This window comes from Pseudophryne corroboree, unplaced genomic scaffold (genome assembly GCF_028390025.1).
Source record: "Pseudophryne corroboree isolate aPseCor3 unplaced genomic scaffold, aPseCor3.hap2 scaffold_2759, whole genome shotgun sequence".
NCBI lineage: Eukaryota > Metazoa > Chordata > Amphibia > Anura > Myobatrachidae > Pseudophryne > Pseudophryne corroboree.
In genome coordinates, this window is record NW_026969421.1 from 364 (window position 1) to 23,790 (window position 23,427).

The 23,427-nt window shown below is 41.3% G+C and overlaps 5 non-coding genes and 3 pseudogenes across 5 annotated transcripts; 7 read left to right on the plus strand and 1 right to left on the minus strand.

The window, feature by feature from the left end:
* The first annotated feature begins 331 nt into the window (after positions 1–331).
* Positions 332–495, plus strand: LOC135013750 (U1 spliceosomal RNA). The gene has a single exon (XR_010212384.1). It is a non-coding gene; the product is annotated as a U1 spliceosomal RNA (small nuclear RNA).
* Positions 496–647: 152 nt separating this feature from the next.
* Positions 648–811, plus strand: LOC135013752 (U1 spliceosomal RNA). Its single transcript, XR_010212386.1, has one exon. It is a non-coding gene; the product is annotated as a U1 spliceosomal RNA (small nuclear RNA).
* Positions 812–3,235: 2,424 nt separating this feature from the next.
* LOC135013759 (U1 spliceosomal RNA) lies at positions 3,236–3,399 on the plus strand. The gene has a single exon (XR_010212387.1). It is a non-coding gene; the product is annotated as a U1 spliceosomal RNA (small nuclear RNA).
* A 152-nt stretch (positions 3,400–3,551) lies between these two features.
* LOC135013753 (U1 spliceosomal RNA) lies at positions 3,552–3,687 on the plus strand (annotated as a pseudogene).
* A 698-nt stretch (positions 3,688–4,385) lies between these two features.
* Positions 4,386–4,549, plus strand: LOC135013761 (U1 spliceosomal RNA). The gene has a single exon (XR_010212389.1). It is a non-coding gene; the product is annotated as a U1 spliceosomal RNA (small nuclear RNA).
* Positions 4,550–7,951: 3,402 nt separating this feature from the next.
* LOC135013755 (U1 spliceosomal RNA) lies at positions 7,952–8,130 on the plus strand (annotated as a pseudogene).
* An 11,737-nt stretch (positions 8,131–19,867) lies between these two features.
* On the plus strand, positions 19,868–20,030 carry LOC135013751 (U1 spliceosomal RNA). The gene has a single exon (XR_010212385.1). It is a non-coding gene; the product is annotated as a U1 spliceosomal RNA (small nuclear RNA).
* Positions 20,031–22,113: 2,083 nt separating this feature from the next.
* On the minus strand, positions 22,114–22,292 carry LOC135013757 (U1 spliceosomal RNA; annotated as a pseudogene).
* Between the last annotated feature and the right edge of the window lie 1,135 nt (positions 22,293–23,427).

The window sequence follows — 23,427 nt, forward strand, 5'->3', positions numbered from 1 at the left end:
GCCATGCCCTGCATGCCCCTTTTCTCTTTTCATATGCAGATGAGGGTTCCAGTCAACTTTGGCCCACTGCTTGGATAACATCACCGTATGCAAATCCGTCTTCTGCAGACCTTCCCCCAGGAATGCTTGTACTAGTTGTTGCATTTGGTTTGTTGTTTGGGGTGCTTCAGTATTAGGCAGCCTTCTGCTCTCCCATGTTCATCTGAAAATATGTGTTCTCCCTGCAGTTGTTGTCCCCAGATGAGAGTTCCCTTGTGCTGCCTCAGTTGAATCTCCTTAACTTGACAGAGATGTGCCTGAGCAGCGGCCCTCCCCAGCCCTATCCCAAATCATACTTATTTTGCATAGGAGATACCATGGTCATGAAGATTGTTCTCCCAGGGTGAGGTTCATTCATTGCATTCTGGGTATGCTGACCCCTGTGATTTCCCCAAATGTGGGAAACTCGACTGCATTATTTGTGGTAGTGGGGGACTGTGTTTGTGCTTTCCTCTGGTCAGCTCTGGTAAAAGTCAGATTTCTTTGTCTCAGATCTTCCTCTAGCCTTGTTCTTTTTTCGAGAGTTTCCTTGTGCTGCCTCAGTTGGATCTCCTTCACTTGACAGGGGGGTGCCCGAGCAGCGACCCTCCCCAGCTCAAGCCCAACTCCTACTTACCTGCCAAGTGAGATACTATGATCAGGAAGGTGCTTCTCCCAGGGCAAGGCTCACCCATTGCACTCTGGGTGTGCTGCTCCTACGATTTCCCCAAATGTGGGACACTTGACTGCATAATTTGTGTTTCCTCTGGTCGGCTACTCGTATAATTCAGATCTCTTTGTCTCAGGTCTCTCTCCAGCCTAGTTTGCTGTCTGTTTCCACTTCTCTTTTCTTGAGCCCCTGCCTTCTATGCCCTTGTGCACTCTCCTGACTTCTCCTGTCTGCTTACTTTGTGCCTTCCAACGCACAATGCAAACTACAGGTAGTGCTGCAGGGCCAACACCCTTTTACTTGCCTTACAGAGCAGCTCTGGAGCTGTTACAGTGCCCAGCTGCTGCAAGAAATCAGCTTGAATGCTTCAGGGGCTGGGGCATAGCCAACATGAGCAGCAAGATGCAGCACTGGACTATTAGTAATGTACTGTTGTATGCTGAGCACCACAATGCAGCACAAGACAATGAGCAGTGATACTGAGCACTGATGAGGATACTACTGAGAACTGACACTGAGCAGGAGAGACACACTACTAGTATTACTGAGCAGCAATAAGTAACCACTGATACTGGGCACTGATATTGAGATTTCCACTGAGAGAACATAGCCACGTCCTCTCCGCTCTCTCTTCAATGCACGAGTAAAAATGGCGGCAACGCGCAGCTCTTTATATGGAATCCGAATCTCGCGAGAATCCGACAGCGGGATGATGACATTTTCCCTTGTTCAGGTTTTCCGAGTCAGGCGGGAACAACCGAGCCTGCCTCGGACCAGTGTAAACCACGTGGAGTTCGTAGGGAATTCGGTTCTCGGAGAACCGAACCCGCTCCTCTATATATACTATATTACTATGTTACTGTAGTATACAGAACACCACAATGCAATGAGCAGTGATAGTGAGCACTGATGAGGATACTAGAACTGACACTGAGCAGCAAGATGCAGCACTGGACTATTAGTAATGTACTGTAGTATGCTGAGCACCACAATGCAGCACAAGACAATGAGCAGTGATACTGAGCACTGATGAGGATACTACTGAGAACTGACACTGAGCAGGAGAGACACACTACTAGTATTACTGAGCAGCAATAAGTAACCACTGATACTGAGCACTGATATTGAGATTTCCACTGAGAGAACATAGCCACGTCCTCTCCGCTCTCTCTTCAATGCACGAGTAAAAATGGCAGCAACGCGCAGCTCTTTATATGGAATCCGAATCTCGCAAGAATCCGACAGCGGGATGATGACATTTTCCCTTGTTCAGGTTTTCCGAGTCAGGCGGGAACAACCGAGCCTGCCTCGGACCAGTGTAAACCACGTGGAGTTCGTGGGGAATTCGGTTCTCGGAGAACCGAACCCGCTCCTCTCTACCTTATACCCATCAATTTTTTTATTTTCAATCTAAGCCCCTGCAGTTTTCTGTAAGCATCTGCTTCGCTATGATGATCAACAAGTCACAAGGGCAAACACTCAGGGCTTGAGGCGTAGATCTTAGGACCAGCTGCTACAAGCATGGCAGAGGTGTCACTATCACTGGTGACACCCAGAGAGGTGGCGAGGGAGATTGTAATGCAGTGCGCGCAGATAAACAGCGCAATGGTAAAAAGGAGGCATGGTTTCATAGGTAGGGGCGTGGCCTGGTGGCCTGAATCTACATTTTGTTGCTCCGGGTGTCCCGGGGGTTGGGGGCTGCACCCGGGGACTAGTGTGTGAGCTGTGCTGGCTCCTGCACAGTGACAGGGCATGGCCACCCAGCATGACGCCTCCCTTCTTGACCATGCTGTAATTGCAGTCGCACTGCAGTTCAGCGTGATCATAAAAAATGGTGTAGGCTCCTGCTGGTGCAGGCTGTAGAGAAAAGCTGCTGTGACCACGCCCCCTGTGTCTCCTCCGTTGCAGACCCCATTTTGAAGCCTTGCCCCCGGACTAAGAGAAAAGTATGCCCTTACGCACTATCCTGACTTCTCCTCCCGTCTGCTTAATTTGTGCCTTCCAACGCACAATGCGAACAACAGGTGGTGCTGCAGGGCCCACACCCTTTTTCTTGCCTTACAGAACAGCTCTGGAGCTGTTACAGTGCCCAGCTGCTGCAAGAAATCAGCTTGAATGCTTCAGGGGATGGGGCATGGCCAACATGAGCCCCACACCAAAGGAGGGTGGGGGTGTTTAATGCGAACTAGGGGTCATCCAAGCACTGCAAAAGGCCGCCATGCCCTGCATGCCCCTTTTCTCTTTTCATATGCAGATGAGGGTTCCAGTCAACTTTGGCCCACTGCTTGGATAACATCACCGTATGCAAATCCGTCTGCTGCAGACCTTCCCCCAGGAGTGCTTGTACTAGTTGTTGCATATGGTTTGATATTTGATGGTGCTTCAGTATTAGGCAGCCTTCCGCCCTCCCATGTTCATCTGAAAAGATGTGGTCTCCCTGCAGTTGTTGTCCCCAGATGAGAGTTCCCTTGTGCTGCCTCAGTTGAATCTCCTTTACTTGACAGAGATGTGCCTGAGCAGCGGCCCTCACCAGCCCTATCCCAAATCATACTTATTTTGCATAGGAGATACCATGGTCATGAAGATTGTTCTCCCAGGGTGAGGTTCATTCATTGCATTCTGGGTATGCTGACCCCTGTGATTTTCCCAAATGTGGGAAACTCGACTGCATTATTTGTGGTAGTGGGGGACTGTGTTTGTGCTTTCCTCTGGTCAGCTCTGGTAAAAGTCAGATTTCTTTGTCTCAGATCTTCCTCTAGCCTTGTTCTTCTTTCGAGAGTTCCCTGGTGCTGCCTCAGTTGGATCTCCTTCACTTCACAGGGGGGAACCCGAGCAGCGACCCTCCCCAGCTCTAGCCCAACTCCTACTTACCTGCCAGGTGAGATACTATGATCATGAAGGTGCTTCTCCCAGGGCAAGGCTCAACCATTGCACTCTGGGTGTGCTGCTCCTGCGATTTCCCCAAATGTGGGAAACTTGACTGCATAATTTGTGTTTCCCCTCGTCGGCTCTCGTATAATTCAGATCTCTTTGTCTCAGGTCTCTCTACAGCCTAGTTTGCTGTCTGTTTCCACTTCTCTTTTCTTGAGCCGCTCCCTTCTATGCCCTTGCGCACTATCCTGACTTCTCCCGTCTGCTTACTTCGTGCCTTCCAACGCACAATGCGAACTACAGGTGGTGCTGCAGGGCCCACACCCTTTTACTTGCCTTACAGAGTAGCTCTGGAGCAGTTACAGTGCCCAGCTGCTGCAAGAAATCAGCTTGAATGCTTCAGGGGCTGGGGCATAGCCAACATGAGCCCCACACCGAAGGAGGGTGGAGGTGTGTAATGCGAACTAGGGGTCATCCAAGCGCTGCAAAAGGCCGCCATGCCCTGCACGCCCCTTTTCTCTTTTCATATGCAGACGAGGGTTGAAGCCAACTTTGACCCACTGCTTGGATGACATCACCATATGCAAATCCATCTGCTGCAGGCCTTCCCCCAGGAATGCTTGCACTAGTTGTTGCATTTGGTTTGTTGTTTGGGGGTGCTTCAGCATTAGGCAGCCTTCTGCCCTCACATGTTCATCTGAAAATATGTGTTCTCCCTGCAGTTGTTGTCCCCAGATGAGAGTTCCCTTGTGCTGCCTCAGTTGAATCTCCTTTACTTGACAGAGATGTGCCTGAGCAGCGGCCCTCCCCAGCCCTATCCCAAATCATACTTATTTTGCATAGGCGATACCATGGTCATGAAGATTTTTCTCCCAGGGTGAGGTTCATTCATTGCATTCTGGGTATGCTGACCCCTGTGATTTCCCCAAATGTGGGAAACTCGACTGCATTATTTGTGGTAGTGGGGGACTGTGTTTGTGCTTTCCTCTGGTCAGCTCTGGAAAAAGTCTGATTTCTTTGTCTCAGATCTTCCTCTAGCCTTGTTCTTCTTTCGAGAGTTCCCTTGTGCTGCCTCAGTTGGATCTCTTTCACTTGACAGGGGGGTGCCCGAACAGCGGCATATGTTGAAGATACAATTTGTGAATTGCATTTAACACTATCTCCCTTTCCTGGGGAGAAGATGGTAGGGCCGATTTGAAAAACTGGCGAGGAGGCACCTCTTCGAATTTCAGCTTGTAACCCTGAGAAACAATTTCTATTGCCTAGGGATCCACCTGCGAATGAACCCAGATGTGGCTGAAAACTCGAAGACGTGCCCCCAACTGGGCGGACTCCTTTAGCGGAGCCCCAGCGTCATGCGGTGGATTTTGTAGAGGCCGGGGAGGACTTCTGTTCCTGGGAACTAGCTGTGTTGTGCAGCTTCTTTCCTCTGCCCTTACCTCTGGCAAGAAAGGACGCACCTCGTACTTTCTTGTTTCTCTGTGATCGAAAGGACTGCATTTGATAATGTGGTGCTTTCTTAGGCTGTGAGGGAATATAAGGCAAAAAATTTGATTTACCAGCTGTAGCTGTGGAGACTAGGTCCGAGAGACCTTCCCCAAACAATTCCTCACCCCTGTAAGGTAAAACCTCCATATGCCTTTTTGAGTCGGCATCACCTGTCCATTGCCGGGTCCATAGGACTCGTCTAGCAGAAATCGACATAGCATTTATTCTAGAACCCAGTAGACTAATGTCACTTTGAGCATCTCTCATATATAGGACAGCATCTTTTATATGCCCTATGGTCAATAACATAGCATCCTTATCTAGGGTCTCAATCTCTGCTGATAAGGTATCTGTCCATGCTGCCACTGCGCTACAACCCCGGCCGACGCAATTACCGGTCTGAGTAAGGTACCAGAATGTGTGTAAATGGACTTTAGGGTAACCTCCTGCTTGCGGTCAGCAGGGTCCCTGATGGTAGCCGTATCCTGGGATGGCAGCGCTACCTTTTTGGATAAGCGTGTCAATGCTTTATCCACCCTAGGGGAGGATTCCCACCGTATCCTGTCCATTGGCGGGAAAGGATACGCCATAAGAATCCTTTTGGGAATCTGCAGCTTTTTGTCTGGAGATTCCCAAGCTTTTTCACATAATTCGTTCAACTCATGTGAGGGGGGAAAGGTTATCTCAGGTTTCTTTCCCTTATACATGTGTACCCTCGTGTCAGGGACAGGGGACTCTGTGATGTGCAAAACATCTTTTATTGCAATAATCATATATCGAATACATTTAGCCAATTTTGGCTGTAACTTTGCATCATCGTAGTCGACACTATGTCGGTATCTGTGTCAACTATTTGGGATAGTGGGCGCTTTTGAGACCCCGAAGGTCCCTGCGACATAGGGACAGGCATGGGTTGACTCCCTGACTGTTCCCTAGCTTCAGCTTTGTCTAATCTCTTGTGTAATAAGTTTACATTAGCACTTAAAACATTCCACATATCCATCCAGTCAGGTGTCGGCATTGTCGATGGAGACACCACATTAATTTGCTCCTGCTCCTCTCTAGGAGAGCCTTCTACCTCAGACATGTCGACACACGTGTACCGACACACCATACACTCAGGGAATCCTCTTATCTGAGGACAGTTCCCCAACAAGGCCCTTTGGAGAGACAGAGAGAGAGAGTATGCCAGCACACACCCCAGCGCTATATGACCCAGGAAAAAAACACAATAATTTTATGTTTACCCAGTAGCGCTGTATTTCCATATATATATGCGCCTAATTATGTGCCCCCCTCTTCTTTAAGACCCTCTTTCTACCGTGGTATAAGCAGGGGAGAGTCCGTGGAGCTTCCCCTCAGCGGTGCTGTGGAGAAAATGGCGCTGGTGAGTGCTGAGGGAGAAGCCCCACCCCCTCAGCGATGGGCTTCTGTCCCGCTCAAATATAGTAAAAAAATGGCGGGGGCTCTTATATATATATATACAGTGCCTAGCTGCATATATATTTATTTTGCCAAAGAGTGGTCTATATTGCTGCCCAGGGCGTCCCCCCTGCGCCCTTCACCCTTACACTGACTGCCGTGTGTGAGGTGTATTGGAGCAATGGAGCACAGCTTTACTGCTGTGCGTTACCTCAGTGAAGATCATGAAGTCTTCCGCCGCCTCTGAAGTCTTCTTTTCTTCTCATACTCACCCGGCTTCTATCTTCCGGCTCTGCGAGGGGGACGGCGGCGCGGCTCTGGGACGGACGGCGAGGGTGAGACCTGCGTACCGATCCCTCTGGAGCTAATGCTGTACAGTAGCCTAAGAAGCAGAGCCTATCAACTCACAGAAGTAGGTGTGCATCTCTCCCCTCCGCCCCTCGATGCAGGGAGTCTGTTGCCAGCAGGCTCCCTGAAAATAAAAAAATCTAACAAATATACTTTCTGTCAGGAAACTCAGGAGAGCTCCCTGAAAAGCACCCAGTCTCCTCTGGGCACAGTAGTAAACTGAGGTCTGGAGGAGGGGCATAAAGGGAGGAGCCAGTGCACACCCAGATCTAAAGTCTTTCTTAAAGTGCCCATGTCTCCTGCGGAGCCCGTCTATCCCCCATGGTCCTTACGGAGTCCCCAGCATCCTCTAGGACGTAAGAGAAAAATTATGCTGGCAGAAAAATCCAATTGAGTGATTAAACAGCTCCAGAGCTGCTCTGTAAGGCAAGTAAAAGGGTGTGGGCCCTGCAGCACTACCTGTAGTTTGCATTGTGCATTGGAAGCCTAGTTTGCTGTCTGTTTCCACTTCTTTTTTCTTGATCCCCTCCCGTCTATACCCTTGTGCACTATCCTGACTTCTCCTCCCGTCTGCTTACTTTGTGCCTTCCAATGCACAATGCAAACTACAGGTAGTGCTGCAGGGCCCACACCCTTTTACTTGCCTTACAGAGCAGCTCTGGAGCTGTTACAGTGCCCAGCTGCTGCAAGAAATCAGCTTGAATCCTTCAGGGGCTGGGGCATAGCCAACATGAGCCCCACACCGACGGAGGGTGGAGGTGTTTAATGCGAACTAGGGGTCATCCAAGTGCCGCAAAAGGCCGCCATGCCCTGCACGCCCCTTTTCTCTTTTCATATGCAGACGAGGGTTGAAGCCAACTTTGACCCACTGCTTGGATGACATCGCCATATGCAAATCCATCTGCTGCAGGCCTTCCCCCAGGAATACTTGCACTAGTTGTTGCATTTGGTTTGTTGTTTGAGGGTGCTTCAGTATTAGGCAGCCTTCTGCCCTCCCATGTTCATCTGAAAATATGTGTTCTCCCTGCAGTTGTTGTCCCCAGATGAGAGTTCCCTTGTGCTGCCTCAGTTGAATCTCCTTTACTTGACAGAGATGTGCCTAAGCAGCGGCCCTCCCCAGCCCTATCCCAAATCATACTTATTTTGCATAGGAGATACCATGGTCATGAAGACTGTTCTCCCAGGGTGCGGTTCATTCATTGCATTCTGGGTATGCTGACCCCTGTGATTTCCCCAAATGTGGGAAACTCGACTGCATTATTTAATGCGAACTAGGGGTCATCCAAGCACCGCAAAAGGCCGCCATGCCCTGCATACCCCTTTTCTCTTTTCATAAGCAGACGAGGTTTGAAGCCAACTTTGACCCACTGCTTGGATGACATCACTTGCTGCCTTTCCAATGAAGCAAGTTTAATTTAATAATAGGTGAAAAACCATCCCTACAAAGGTGTTAATCAGATACTTGGCTTTGTGGACACTTTTCAGAGCACAAATTTGTTAGCATAAAAATAAAGCCAGAAAATGAAGAGCTGTTTAATCACTCAATTGGATTTTTCTGCCAGCATATTTCTTTTTCTCTGCAACCCACTGCTAAATTGTGCTTCCTAGCTGTTTTTATAAAATCACTGAATCAAATCTAACTCTGATTACATCAGAGAAGGCCAGGTACCCTACACCATAACAGGGGGTTTGAAATTTTGACTTGTCTACTTAAAGATCACCAAAATCTGATAACAAGGTCAATTAAGTCCCTGGGTGGGATTGAACCACCAACCTTTTGGTTAACAGCCTTACACACTAACTGATTGCGCCACAGCGACACTTTGCAGAAGTACATACTGACAAAGGCTAATAAGCATTCATCTAGAACGATTCCTAGAAACATTTTAAAAAGTCAATAATGTGGAGAGTTTTTGTAAGATGTTTCTTCCATCAACCAATGAAGAAACACATTGGTACTTTCCCATGATGAGTGAGTGCTTCAGGATCTTTTGCACTTACATGTGCAGCAGAGTACTGTAATGGAAGCATGCTGGGTCCATAACCCAGAGGTAGGCAGATTGAAACTATCCTCTGCTATATGCATTTTTTTTTGTTAATTAAAGTAATCCAAAACTGGGATTGATATTTTTGCTCTTTTATTTTTACTTAAAGTACAATAACTTTTACCATTTTAATTTGTTTTAATAGTATATTGACAGTATTGTTTTCTTTCAAAAATCCAATTAATTTTCTTTACCCGATTATTAAAATGGTAATTGACAAAAACAAACTACATTGTCACCAGAAGAGCAATACAAAATGTACAAGTGATATATTAAAATCATCTTTCCAGCTTGAATTTCAATGATGCATTGGGGCAACGATTTTGTGAGAAACATCTTCACCCTTAAATAAAGATTTTCTTAATTCCTTACCTGTGTGCTAATTAGATATCACCTTGTTTTCACATTAAACAGACTTCCACATGAGAAAACAGCAAAGATGCAGTGGCGTTAATGTTTCCTGGTGTCAACCTGTATTATTTCCGTAGATATTGAAATGAGGATGCATCTTGCTGCCTTTCCAATGAAGCAAGTTTAATTTAGTAATAGGTGAAAAACCATCCCTACAAAGATGTTAATCAGATACTTGGCTTTGTGGACACTTTTCAGAGAACAAATTTGTAATCATAAAAATAAAGCCAGAAAATGAAGAGCTGTTTAATCACTCAATTGGATTTTTCTGCCAGCATTTTTCTTTTTCTCTGCAACCCACTGCTAAATTGTGCTTCCTAGCTGTTTTTTTATAAAATCACTTAATCAAATCTAACTCTGATTACATCAGAGAAGGCCAGGTACCCTATACCATAAGAGGGGGTTTGCAATTTTGACTTGTCTACTTAAATATCACCAAAATCTGATAACAAGGTCAATTAAGTCCCTGGGTGGGATTGAACCACCAACCTTTTGGTTAACAGCCTTACACACTAACTGATTGCGCCACAGCGACACTTTGCAAAAAGCACATACTGACAAAGACTAATAAGCATTCATCTAGAACGTTTCCTAGAAAAACTTTAAAAAGTCAATAATCTGGAGAGTTTTTGTAAGATGTTTCTTCCAGCAACCAATGAAGAAACACATTGGTACTTTCGCATGATGAGTGAGTGCTTCAGGATCTCTTGCACTTACATGTGCAGCAGAGTACTGCAATGGAAGCATGCTGGGCCCATAACCCAGAGGTAGGCAGATTGAAACTATCCTTTGCTATATGCATTTTTTTTTTGTTCATTAAAGTAATCCAAAACTGGGATTGATATTTTAGCTTTTATTTTTACTTAAAGTACAATAACTTTTACCATTTTAATTTGTTTTAATAGTATATTGACAGTATTGTTTTCTTTCAAAAATCCACTTAATTTTCTTTACCCTATTATTAAAATGGTAATTGACAAAAACAAACTACATTGTCACCATAAGAGCAATACAAAATGTACAAGTGATATATTAAAATCATCTTTCCAGCTTGAATTTCAATGATGCATTGGGGCAACGATTTTGTGAGAAACATCTTCACCCTTAAATAAAGATTTTCTTAATTCCTTACCTGTGTGCTAATTAGATATCACCTTGTTTTCACATTAAACAGACTTCCACATGAGAAAGCAGCAAGGATGCAGTGGCGTTAATGTTTCCTGGTATCAACCTGTATTATTTCAGTAGATATTGAAATGAGGATGCATCTTGCTGCCTTTCCAATGAAGCAAGTTTAATTTAGTAATAGGTGAAAAACCATCCCTACAAATATGTTAATCAGATACTTGGCTTTGTGGACACTTTTCAGAGAACAAATTAGTTAGTATAAAAATAAAGCCAGAAAATGAAGAGCTGTTTAATCACTCAATTGGATTTTTCTGCCAGCATACTTCTTTTTCTCTGCAACCCACTGCCAAATTGTGCTTCCTAGCTGTTTTTATAAAATCACTGAATCAAATCTAACTCTGATTACATCAGAGAAGGCCAGGTACCCTACACCATAACAGGGGGTTTGAAATTTTGACTTGTCTACTTAAAGATCACCAAAATCTGATAACAAGGTCAATTAAGTCCCTGGGTGGGATTGAACAACCAACCTTTTGGTTAATAGCCTTACACACTAACTGATTGCGCCACAGCTACACTTTGTAAAAGTACATACTGACAAAGGCTAATAAGCATTCATCTAGAACGATTCCTAGAAACATTTTAAAAAGTCAATAATGTGGAGAGTTTTTGTAAGATGTTTCTTCCATCAACCAATGAAGAAACACATTGGTACTTTCCCATGATAAGTGAGTGCTTCAGGACCTCTTGCACTTACATGTGCAGCAGAGTACTGTAATGGAAGCATGCTGGGTCCATAACCCAGAGGTAGGCAGATTGAAACTATCCTCTGCTATATGCATTTTTTTTTGTTAATTAAAGTAATCCAAAACTGGGATTGATATTTTTGCTCTTTTATTTTTACTTAAAGTACAATAACTTTTACCATTTTAATTTGTTTTAAGAGTATATTGACAGTATTGTTTTCTTTCAAAAATCCACTTAATTTTCTTTACCCGATTATTAAAATGGTAATTGACAAAAACAAACTACATTGTCACCAGAAGAGCAATACAAAATGTACAAGTGATATATTAAAATCATCTTTCCAGCTTGAATTTCAATGATGCATTGGGGCAACGATTTTGTGAGAAACATCTTCACCCTTAAATAAAGATTTTCTTAATTCCTTACCTGTGTGCTAATTAGATATCACCTTGTTTTCACATTAAACAGACTTCCACATGAGAAAACAGCAAAGATGCAGTGGCGTTAATGTTTCCTGGTGTCAACCTGTATTATTTCCGTAGATATTGAAATGAGGATGCATCTTGCTGCCTTTCCAATGAAGCAAGTTTAATTTAGTAATAGGTGAAAAACCATCCCTACAAAGATGTTAATCAGATACTTGGCTTTGTGGACACTTTTCAGAGAACAAATTTGTAATCATAAAAATAAAGCCAGAAAATGAAGAGCTGTTTAATCACTTAATTGGATTTTTCTGCCAGCATTTTTCTTTTTCTCTGCAACCCACTGCTAAATTGTGCTTCCTAGCTGTTTTTTTATAAAATCACTTAATCAAATCTAACTCTGATTACATCAGAGAAGGCCAGGTACCCTACACCATAAGAGGGGGTTTGCAATTTTGACTTGTCTACTTAAATATTACCAAAATCTGATCACAAGGTCAATTACGTCCCTGGATGGGATTGAACCACCAACCTTTTGATTAATAGCTGAACACACTAACCGATTGCGCCACAGAGACACTTTGCGAAAAGTACATACTGACAAAGACTAATAAGCATTCATCTAGAACGTTTCCTAGAAAAACTTTAAAAAGTCAATAATCTGGAGAGTTTTTGTAAGATGTTTCTTCCAGCAACCAATGAAGAAACACATTGGTACTTTCGCATGATGAGTGAGTGCTTCAGGATCTCTTGCACTTACATGTGCAGCAGAGTACTGCAATGGAAGCATGCTGGGCCCATAACCCAGAGGTAGGCAGATTGAAACTATCCTTTGCTATATGCATTTTTTTTTTGTTCATTAAAGTAATCCAAAACTGGGATTGATATTTTAGCTTTTATTTTTACTTAAAGTACAATAACTTTTACCATTTTAATTTGTTTTAATAGTATATTGACAGTATTGTTTTCTTTCAAAAATCCTATTAATTTTCTTTACCCGATTATTAAAATGGTAATTGACAAAAACAAACTACATTGTCACCAGAAGAGCAATACAAAATGTACAAGTGATATATTAAAATCATCTTTCCAGCTTGAATTTCAATGATGCATTGGGGCAACGATTTTGTGAGAAACATCTTCACCCTTAAATAAAGATTTTCTTAATTCCTTACCTGTGTGCTAATTAGATATCACCTTGTTTTCACATTAAACAGACTTCCACATGAGAAAGCAGCAAGGATGCAGTGGCGTTAATGTTTCCTGGTGTCAACCTGTATTATTTCAGTAGATATTGAAATGAGGATGCATCTTGCTGCCTTTCCAATGAAGCAAGTTTAATTTAGTAATAGGTGAAAAACCATCCCTACAAATATGTTAATCAGATACTTGGCTTTGTGGACACTTTTCAGAGAACAAATTCGTTAGCATAAAAATAAAGCCAGAAAATGAAGAGCTGTTTAATCACTCAATTGGATTTTTCTGCCAGCATATTTCTTTTTCTCTGCAACCCACTGCTAAATTGTGCTTCCTAGCTGTTTTTTTTTATAAAATCACTGATTCAAATCTAACTCTGATTACATCAGAGTAGGCCAGGTACCCTACACCATAAGAAGGGGGTTTGAAATTTTGACTTGTCTACTTAAAGATCACCAAAATCTGATAACAAGGTCAATTACATCCCTGCGTGGGATTGAACCACCAACCCTGTGATTAATAACCAAACACACCAACAGATTGCGCCACAGAGACACTTTACAAACGTACATACTGACAAAGGCTAATAAGCATTCATCTAGAACGTTTCCTAGAAAAACTTTAAAAAGTCAATAATGTGGAGAGTTTTTGTAAGATGTTTCTTCCAGCAACCAATGAAGAAACACATTGGTACTTTCGCATGATGAGTGAGTGCTTCAGGATCTCTTGCACTTACATGTGCAGCAGAGTACTGCAATGGAAGCATGCTGGGCCCATAACCCAGAGGTAGGCAGATTGAAACTATCCTTTGCTATATGCATTTTTTTTTTGTTCATTAAAGTAATCCAAAACTGGGATTGATATTTTAGCTTTTATTTTTACTTAAAGTACAATAACTTTTACCATTTTAATTTGTTTTAATAGTATATTGACAGTATTGTTTTCTTTCAAAAATCCACTTAATTTTCTTTACCCTATTATTAAAATGGTAATTGACAAAAACAAACTACATTGTCACCATAAGAGCAATACAAAATGTACAAGTGATATATTAAAATCATCTTTCCAGCTTGAATTTCAATGATGCATTGGGGCAACGATTTTGTGAGAAACATCTTCACCCTTAAATAAAGATTTTCTTAATTCCTTACCTGTGTGCTAATTAGATATCACCTTGTTTTCACATTAAACAGACTTCCACATGAGAAAGCAGCAAGGATGCAGTGGCGTTAATGTTTCCTGGTATCAACCTGTATTATTTCAGTAGATATTGAAATGAGGATGCATCTTGCTGCCTTTCCAATGAAGCAAGTTTAATTTAGTAATAGGTGAAAAACCATCCCTACAAATATGTTAATCAGATACTTGGCTTTGTGGACACTTTTCAGAGAACAAATTAGTTAGTATAAAAATAAAGCCAGAAAATGAAGAGCTGTTTAATCACTCAATTGGATTTTTCTGCCAGCATATTTCTTTTTCTCTGCAACCCACTGCCAAATTGTGCTTCCTAGCTGTTTTTATAAAATCACTGAATCAAATCTAACTCTGATTACATCAGAGAAGGCCAGGTACCCTACACCATAACAGGGGGTTTGAAATTTTGACTTGTCTACTTAAAGATCACCAAAATCTGATAACAAGGTCAATTAAGTCCCTGGGTGGGATTGAACAACCAACCTTTTGGTTAATAGCCTTACACACTAACTGATTGCGCCACAGCTACACTTTGTAAAAGTACATACTGACAAAGGCTAATAAGCATTCATCTAGAACGATTCCTAGAAACATTTTAAAAAGTCAATAATGTGGAGAGTTTTTGTAAGATGTTTCTTCCATCAACCAATGAAGAAACACATTGGTACTTTCCCATGATAAGTGAGTGCTTCAGGACCTCTTGCACTTACATGTGCAGCAGAGTACTGTAATGGAAGCATGCTGGGTCCATAACCCAGAGGTAGGCAGATTGAAACTATCCTCTGCTATATGCATTTTTTTTTGTTAATTAAAGTAATCCAAAACTGGGATTGATATTTTTGCTCTTTTATTTTTACTTAAAGTACAATAACTTTTACCATTTTAATTTGTTTTAAGAGTATATTGACAGTATTGTTTTCTTTCAAAAATCCACTTAATTTTCTTTACCCGATTATTAAAATGGTAATTGACAAAAACAAACTACATTGTCACCAGAAGAGCAATACAAAATGTACAAGTGATATATTAAAATCATCTTTCCAGCTTGAATTTCAATGATGCATTGGGGCAACGATTTTGTGAGAAACATCTTCACCCTTAAATAAAGATTTTCTTAATTCCTTACCTGTGTGCTAATTAGATATCACCTTGTTTTCACATTAAACAGACTTCCACATGAGAAAACAGCAAAGATGCAGTGGCGTTAATGTTTCCTGGTGTCAACCTGTATTATTTCCGTAGATATTGAAATGAGGATGCATCTTGCTGCCTTTCCAATGAAGCAAGTTTAATTTAGTAATAGGTGAAAAACCATCCCTACAAAGATGTTAATCAGATACTTGGCTTTGTGGACACTTTTCAGAGAACAAATTTGTAATCATAAAAATAAAGCCAGAAAATGAAGAGCTGTTTAATCACTTAATTGGATTTTTCTGCCAGCATTTTTCTTTTTCTCTGCAACCCACTGCTAAATTGTGCTTCCTAGCTGTTTTTTTATAAAATCACTTAATCAAATCTAACTCTGATTACATCAGAGAAGGCCAGGTACCCTACACCATAAGAGGGGGTTTGCAATTTTGACTTGTCTACTTAAATATTACCAAAATCTGATCACAAGGTCAATTACGTCCCTGGATGGGATTGAACCACCAACCTTTTGATTAATAGCTGAACACACTAACCGATTGCGCCACAGAGACACTTTGCAAAAAGTACATACTGACAAAGACTAATAAGCATTCATCTAGAACGTTTCCTAGAAAAACTTTAAAAAGTCAATAATCTGGAGAGTTTTTGTAAGATGTTTCTTCCAGCAACCAATGAAGAAACACATTGGTACTTTCGCATGATGAGTGAGTGCTTCAGGATCTCTTGCACTTACATGTGCAGCAGAGTACTGCAATGGAAGCATGCTGGGCCCATAACCCAGAGGTAGGCAGATTGAAACTATCCTTTGCTATATGCATTTTTTTTTTGTTCATTAAAGTAATCCAAAACTGGGATTGATATTTTAGCTTTTATTTTTACTTAAAGTACAATAACTTTTACCATTTTAATTTGTTTTAATAGTATATTGACAGTATTGTTTTCTTTCAAAAATCCTATTAATTTTCTTTACCCGATTATTAAAATGGTAATTGACAAAAACAAACTACATTGTCACCAGAAGAGCAATACAAAATGTACAAGTGATATATTAAAATCATCTTTCCAGCTTGAATTTCAATGATGCATTGGGGCAACGATTTTGTGAGAAACATCTTCACCCTTAAATAAAGATTTTCTTAATTCCTTACCTGTGTGCTAATTAGATATCACCTTGTTTTCACATTAAACAGACTTCCACATGAGAAAGCAGCAAGGATGCAGTGGCGTTAATGTTTCCTGGTGTCAACCTGTATTATTTCAGTAGATATTGAAATGAGGATGCATCTTGCTGCCTTTCCAATGAAGCAAGTTTAATTTAGTAATAGGTGAAAAACCATCCCTACAAATATGTTAATCAGATACTTGGCTTTGTGGACACTTTTCAGAGAACAAATTCGTTAGCATAAAAATAAAGCCAGAAAATGAAGAGCTGTTTAATCACTCAATTGGATTTTTCTGCCAGCATATTTCTTTTTCTCTGCAACCCACTGCTAAATTGTGCTTCCTAGCTGTTTTTTTTAATAAAATCACTGATTCAAATCTAACTCTGATTACATCAGAGTAGGCCAGGTACCCTACACCATAAGAAGGGGGTTTGAAATTTTGACTTGTCTACTTAAAGATCACCAAAATCTGATAACAAGGTCAATTACATCCCTGCGTGGGATTGAACCACCAACCCTGTGATTAATAACCAAACACACCAACAGATTGCGCCACAGAGACACTTTACAAACGTACATACTGACAAAGGCTAATAAGCATTCATCTAGAACGTTTCCTAGAAAAACTTTAAAAAGTCAATAATCTGGAGAGTTTTTGTAAGATGTTTCTTCCATCAACCAACGAAGAAACACATTGGTACTTTCCCATGATGAGTGAGTGCTTCAGGATCTCTTGCACTTACATGTGCAGCAGAGTACTGCAATGGAAAAATGCTGGGCCCATAACCCAGAGGTAGGCAGATTGAAACTATCCTCTGCTATATGCATTTTTTTTTGTTAATTAAAGTAATCCAAAACTGGGATTGATATTTTTGCTCTTTTATTTTTACTTAAAGTGCAATAACTTTTACCTTTTTAATTTGTTTTAATAGTATATTGACAGTATTGTTTTCTTTCAAAAATCCACTTAATTTTCTTTACCCTATTATTAAAATGGTAATTGACAAAAACAAACTACATTGTCACCAGAAGAGCAATACAAAATGTACAAGTGATATATTAAAATCATCTTTCCAGCTTGAATTTCAATGATGCATTGGGGTAACGATTTTGTGAGAAACACCTTCACCCTTGAATAAAGATTTTCTTAATTCCTTACCTGTGTGCTAATTAGATATCACCTTGTTTTCACATTAAACAGACTTCAACATGCGAAAGCAGCAAGGATGCAGTGGCGTTAATGTTTCCTGGTGTCAACCTGTATTATTTCAGTAGACATTGAAATGAGGATGCATCTTGCTGCCTTTCCAATGAAGCAAGTTTAATTTAGTAATAGGTGAAAAACCATCCCTACAAAGGTGTTAATCAGAGACTTGGCTTTGTGGACACTTTTCAGAGAACAAATTTGTTAGCATAAAAATAAAGCCAGAAAATGAAGAGCTGTTTAATCACTCAATTGGATTTTTTTGCCAGCATATTTCTTTTTCTCTGCAACCCACTGCTAAATTGTGCTTCCTAGCTGTTTTTATAAAATCACTGAATCAAATCTAACTCTGATTACATCAGAGAAGGCCAGGTACCCTACCACCATAACAGGGGGTTTGAAATTTTGACTTGTCTACTTAAAGATCACCAAAATCTGATAACAAAGTCAATTACGTCCCTGGGTGGGATTGAACCACCAACCTTTTGGTTAATAACCATACACACTAACTGATTGCGCCACAGCGACACTTTGCAAAAGTACATACTGACAAAGGCTAATAAGCATTCATCTAGAACGCTTCCTAGAAACATTTTAAAAAGTCAATAATGTGGAGAGTTTTTGTAAGATGTTTCTTCCATCAACCAATGAAGAAACACATTGGTACTTTCCCATGATAAGTGAGTGCTTCAGGACCTCTTGCACTTACATGTGCAGCAGAGTACTGTAATGGAAGCATGCTGGGTCCATAACCCAGAGGTAGGCAGATTGAAACTATCCTCTGCTATATGCATTTTTTTTTGTTAATTAAAGTAATCCAAAACTGGGATTGATATTTTTGCTCTTTTATTTTTACTTAAAGTACAATAACTTTTACCATTTTAATTTGTTTTAATAGTATATTGACAGTATTGTTTTCTTTCAAAAATCCAATTAATTTTCTTTACCCGATTATTAAAATGGTAATTGACAAAAACAAACTACATTGTCACCAGAAGAGCAATACAAAATGTACAAGTGATATATTAAAATCATCTTTCCAGCTTGAATTTCAATGATGCATTGGGGCAACGATTTTGTGAGAAACATCTTCACCCTTAAATAAAGATTTTCTTAATTCCTTACCTGTGTGCTAATTAGATATCACCTTGTTTTCACATTAAACAGACTTCCACATGAGAAAGCAGCAAGTTTGCAGTGGCGTTAATGTTTCCTGGTGTCAACCTGTATTATTTCTGTAGATATTGAAATGAGGATGCATCTTGCTGCCTTTCCAATGAAGCAAGTTTAATTTAGTAATAGGTGAAAAACCATCCCTACAAAGGTGTTAATCAGAGACTTGGCTTTGTGGACACTTTTCACAGAACAAATTTGTTAGCATAAAAATAAAGCCAGAAAATGAAGAGCTGTTTAATCACTCAATTGGATTTTTTTGCCAGCATATTTCTTTTTCTCTGCAACCCACTGCTAAATTGTGCTTCCTAGCTGTTTTTTATAAAATCACTGAATCAAATCTAACTCTGATTACATCAGAGAAGGCCAGGTACCCTACACCATAAGAGGGGGTATGAAATTTTTACTTGTCTACATAAAGATCACCAAAATCTGATAACAAGGTCAATTACGTCCCTGGGTGGGATTGAACCACCAACTTTTTGGTTAATAGCCTTACACACTAACTGATTGCGCCACAGCGACACTTTGCAAAAGCATATACTGAAAAAGGCTAATAAGCATTCATCTAGAACGTTTCCTAGAAACATTTTAAAAAGTCAATAATGTGGAGAGTTTTTGTAAGATGTTTCTTCCATCAACCAATGAAGAAACACATTGGTACTTTCCCATGAGTGAGTGCTTCAGGATCTCTTGCACTTACATGTGCAGCAGAGTACTGTAATGGAAGCATGCTGGGTCCATAACCCAGAGGTAGGCAGATTGAAACTATCCTCTGCTATATGCATTTTTTTTGTTAATTAAAGTAATCCAAAACTGGGATTGACATTTTTGCTCTTTTATTTTTACTTAAAGTACAATAACTTTTACCATTTTAATTTGTTTTAATAGTATATTGACAGTATTGTTTTCTTTCAAAAATTCACTTAATTTTCTTTTCTGTGTGCTAATTAGATAGCACCTTGTTTTCACATTAAATAGACTTCCACATGAGAAAGCAGCAAGGATGCAGTGGCGTTAATGTTTCCTGGTGGTAGTGGGGGACTGTGTTTGTGCTTTCCTCTGGTCAGCTCTGGTAAAAGTCAGATTTCTTTGTCTCAGATCTTCCTCTAGCCTTGTTCTTCTTTCGAGAGTTCCCTTGTGCTGCCTCAGTTGGATCTCCTTCACTTGACAGGGGCGTACCCGAGCAGCGACCCTCCCCAGCACTAGCCCAACTCCTACTTACCTGCCAGGTGAGATACTATGATCATGAAGGTGCTTCTCCCAGGGCAAGGCTCACCCATTGCACTCTGGGTGTGCTGCTCCTGCGATTTCCCCAAATGTGGGAAACTTGACTGCATAATTTGTGTTTCCCCTGGTCGGCTCTCGTATAATTCAGATCTCTTTGTCTCAGGTCTCTCTCCAGCCTAGTTTGCTGTCTGTTTCCACTTCTCTTTTCTTAAACCGCTCCCTTCTATGTCCTTGCGCACCTTAATTAAATCTAACTCTGATTACGTCAGAGAAGGCCAGGTACCCTACACCATAAGAGGGGGTTTGAAATTTTGACTTGTCTACTTAAAGATCACCAAAATCTGATCACAAGGTCAATTACATCACTGGGTGGGAACCTTTTGGTTAATAGCCCATGTAAGTGCAAGAGATCCTGAAGCACTCACTCATCATGGGAAAGTACCAATGTGTTTCTTACAAAAATTCTCCAGATTATTGACTTTTTAAAGTTTTTCTAGGAAACGTTCTAGATGAATGCTTATTAGCCTTTGTCAGTATGTACTTTTGCAAAGTGTCGCTGTGGCGCAATCAGTCAGTGTGTATGGCTATTAACCTAAAGGTTGGTGATTCAATCCCACCCAGGGACGTAATTGACCTTGTTATCAGATTTTGGTGATCTTTAAGTAGACAAGTCAAAATTTCAAACCCCCTCTTATGGTGTAGGGTACCCGGCCTTCTCTGATGTAATCAGAGTTAGATTTGATTAAGTGATTTTATAAAAAACAGCTAGGAAGCACAATTTAGCAGTGGGTTGCAGAGAAAAAAAATTATGCTGGCAGAAAAGTCCAATTGAGTGATTAAACAGCTCTTCATTTTCTGATTTTATGTTTATGCTAACAAATTTGCTCTCTGAAAAGTGTCCACAAAGCCAAGTCTCTGATTAACACCTTTGTAGGAATGATTATCCACCTATTACTGAATTAAACTTGCTTCATTGGAAAGGAAGCAAGATGCATCCTCATTTCAATGTCTACTGAAATAATACAGGTTGACACCAGGAAACATAAACGTCACTGCATCCTTGCTGCTTCCTCATGGGGAAGTCTGTTTAATGTGAAAACAAGGTGATATCTAATCAGCACACAGGTAAGGAATTAAGAAAATCTTTCTTTATGGGTGAAGATGTTTCTCACAAAATTGTTGCACCAAGGCATCATTGAAATTAAAGCTGGAAAGATGATTTTAATATATCACTTGTATATTTTGTACTGCTCTTCTGGTGACAATGTAGTTTGTTTTTGTCAATTACCATTTTAATAATAGGGTAAAGAAAATTAAGTGGATTTTTGAAAGAAAACAATACTGTCAATATACTATTAAAACAAATTAAAATGGTAAAAGTTATTGTACTTTAAGTAAAAATAAAAGAGCAAAAATATCAATCCCAGTTTTGGATTACTTTAATTAACAAAAAACAATGCATATAGCAGAGGATAGTTTCAATCTGCCTACCTCTGGGTTATGGACCCAGCATGCTTCCATTACAGTACTCTGCTGCACATGTAAGTGCAAGAGATCCTGAAGCACTCACTCATCATGGGAAAGTACCAATGTGTTTCTTCATTGGTTGATGGAAGAAACATCTTACAAAAACTCTCCAGATTATTGACTTTTTAAAGTTTTTCTAGGAAACGTTCTAGATGAATGCTTATTAGCCTTTGTCAGTATGTACTTTCGCAAAGTGTATCTGAGGCACAAACAGTTAGCGTGTTCAGTTGTTAACCAAAAGGTTGGTGGTTCAATCCCACCTAGGGACGTAATTGACCTTGTTATCAGATTTTGGTGATCTTTAAGTAGACAAGTCAAAATTTCGAAAACCCCTGTTATGGTGTAGGGTACCTGGCCTTCTCTGATGTAATCAGAGTTAGATTTGATTAAGTGATTTTATAAAAAAAACAGCCACGAAGCACAATTTAGCAGTGGGTTGCAGAGAAAAAGAAATATGCTGGCAGAAAAATCCAATTGAGTGATTAAACAGCTCTTCATTTTCTGGCTTTATTTTTATGCTAACAAATTTGTGCTCTGAAAAGTGTCCACAAAGCCAAGTATCTTATTAACACCTTTGTAGGGATGGTTTTTCACCTATTATTAAATTAAACTTGCTTCATTGGAAAGGCAGCAAGTGATGTCATCCAAGCAGTGGGTCAAGGTTGGCTTCAAACCTCGTCTGCTTATGAAAAGAGAAAAGGGGTATGCAGGGCATGGCGGCCTTTTGCGGTGCTTGGATGACCCCTAGTTCGCATTAAATAATGCAGTCGAGTTTCCCACATTTGGGGAAATCACAGGGGTCAGCATACCCAGAATGCAATGAATGAACCGCACCCTGGGAGAACAGTCTTCATGACCATGGTATCTCCTATGCAAAATAAGTATGATTTGGGATAGGGCTGGGGAGGGCCGCTGCTCAGGCACATCTCTGTCAAGTAAAGGAGATTGAACTGAGGCAGCACAAGGGAACTCTCATCTGGGGACAACAACTGCAGGGAGAACACATATTTTCAGATGAACATGGGAGGGCAGAAGGCTGCCTAATACTGAAGCACCCCCAAACAACAAACCAAATGCAACAACTAGTGCAAGCATTCCTGGGGGAAGGCCTGCAGCAGATGGATTTGCATATGGCGATGTCATCCAAGCAGTGGGTCAAAGTTGGCTTCAACCCTCGTCTGCATATGAAAAGAGAAAAGGGGCGTGCAGGGCATGGCGGCCTTTTGCGGCACTTGGATGACCCCTAGTTCGCATTAAACACCTCCACCCTCTGTCGGTGTGGGGCTCATGTTGGCTATGCCCCAGCCCCTGAAGGATTCAAGCTGATTTCTTGCAGCAGCTGGGCACTGTAACAGCTCCAGAGCTGCTCTGTAAGGCAAGTAAAAGGGTGTGGGCCCTGCAGCACTACCTGTAGTTCGCATTGTGCAAGACCCCTAGTTCGCATTAAACACCCCCACCCTCCTTCGGTGTGGGGCTCATGTTGGCCATGCCCCAGCCCCTGAAGCATTCACGATGATTTCTTGCAGCAGCTGGGCACTGTAACAGCTCAAGAGCTGCTCTGTAAGGCAAGTAAAAGGGTGTGGGCCCTGCAGCACTACCTGTAGTTTGCATTGTGCATTGGAAGGCACAAAGTAAGCAGACGGGAGGAGAAGTCAGGATAGTGCACAAGGGTATAGACGGGAGGGGATCAAGAAAAAAGAAGTGGAAACAGACAGCAAACTAGGCTTCCAATGCACAATGCAAACTACAGGTAGTGCTGCAGGGCCCACACCCTTTTACTTGCCTTACAGAGCAGCTCTGGAGCTGTTTAATCACTCAATTGGATTTTTCTGCCAGCATAATTTTTCTCTTACGTCCTAGAGGATGCTGGGGACTCCGTAAGGACCATGGGGGATAGACGGGCTCCGCAGGAGACATGGGCACTTTAAGAAAGACTTTAGATCTGGGTGTGCACTGGCTCCTCCCTCTATGCCCCTCCTCCAGACCTCAGTTTACTACTGTGCCCAGAGGAGACTGGGTG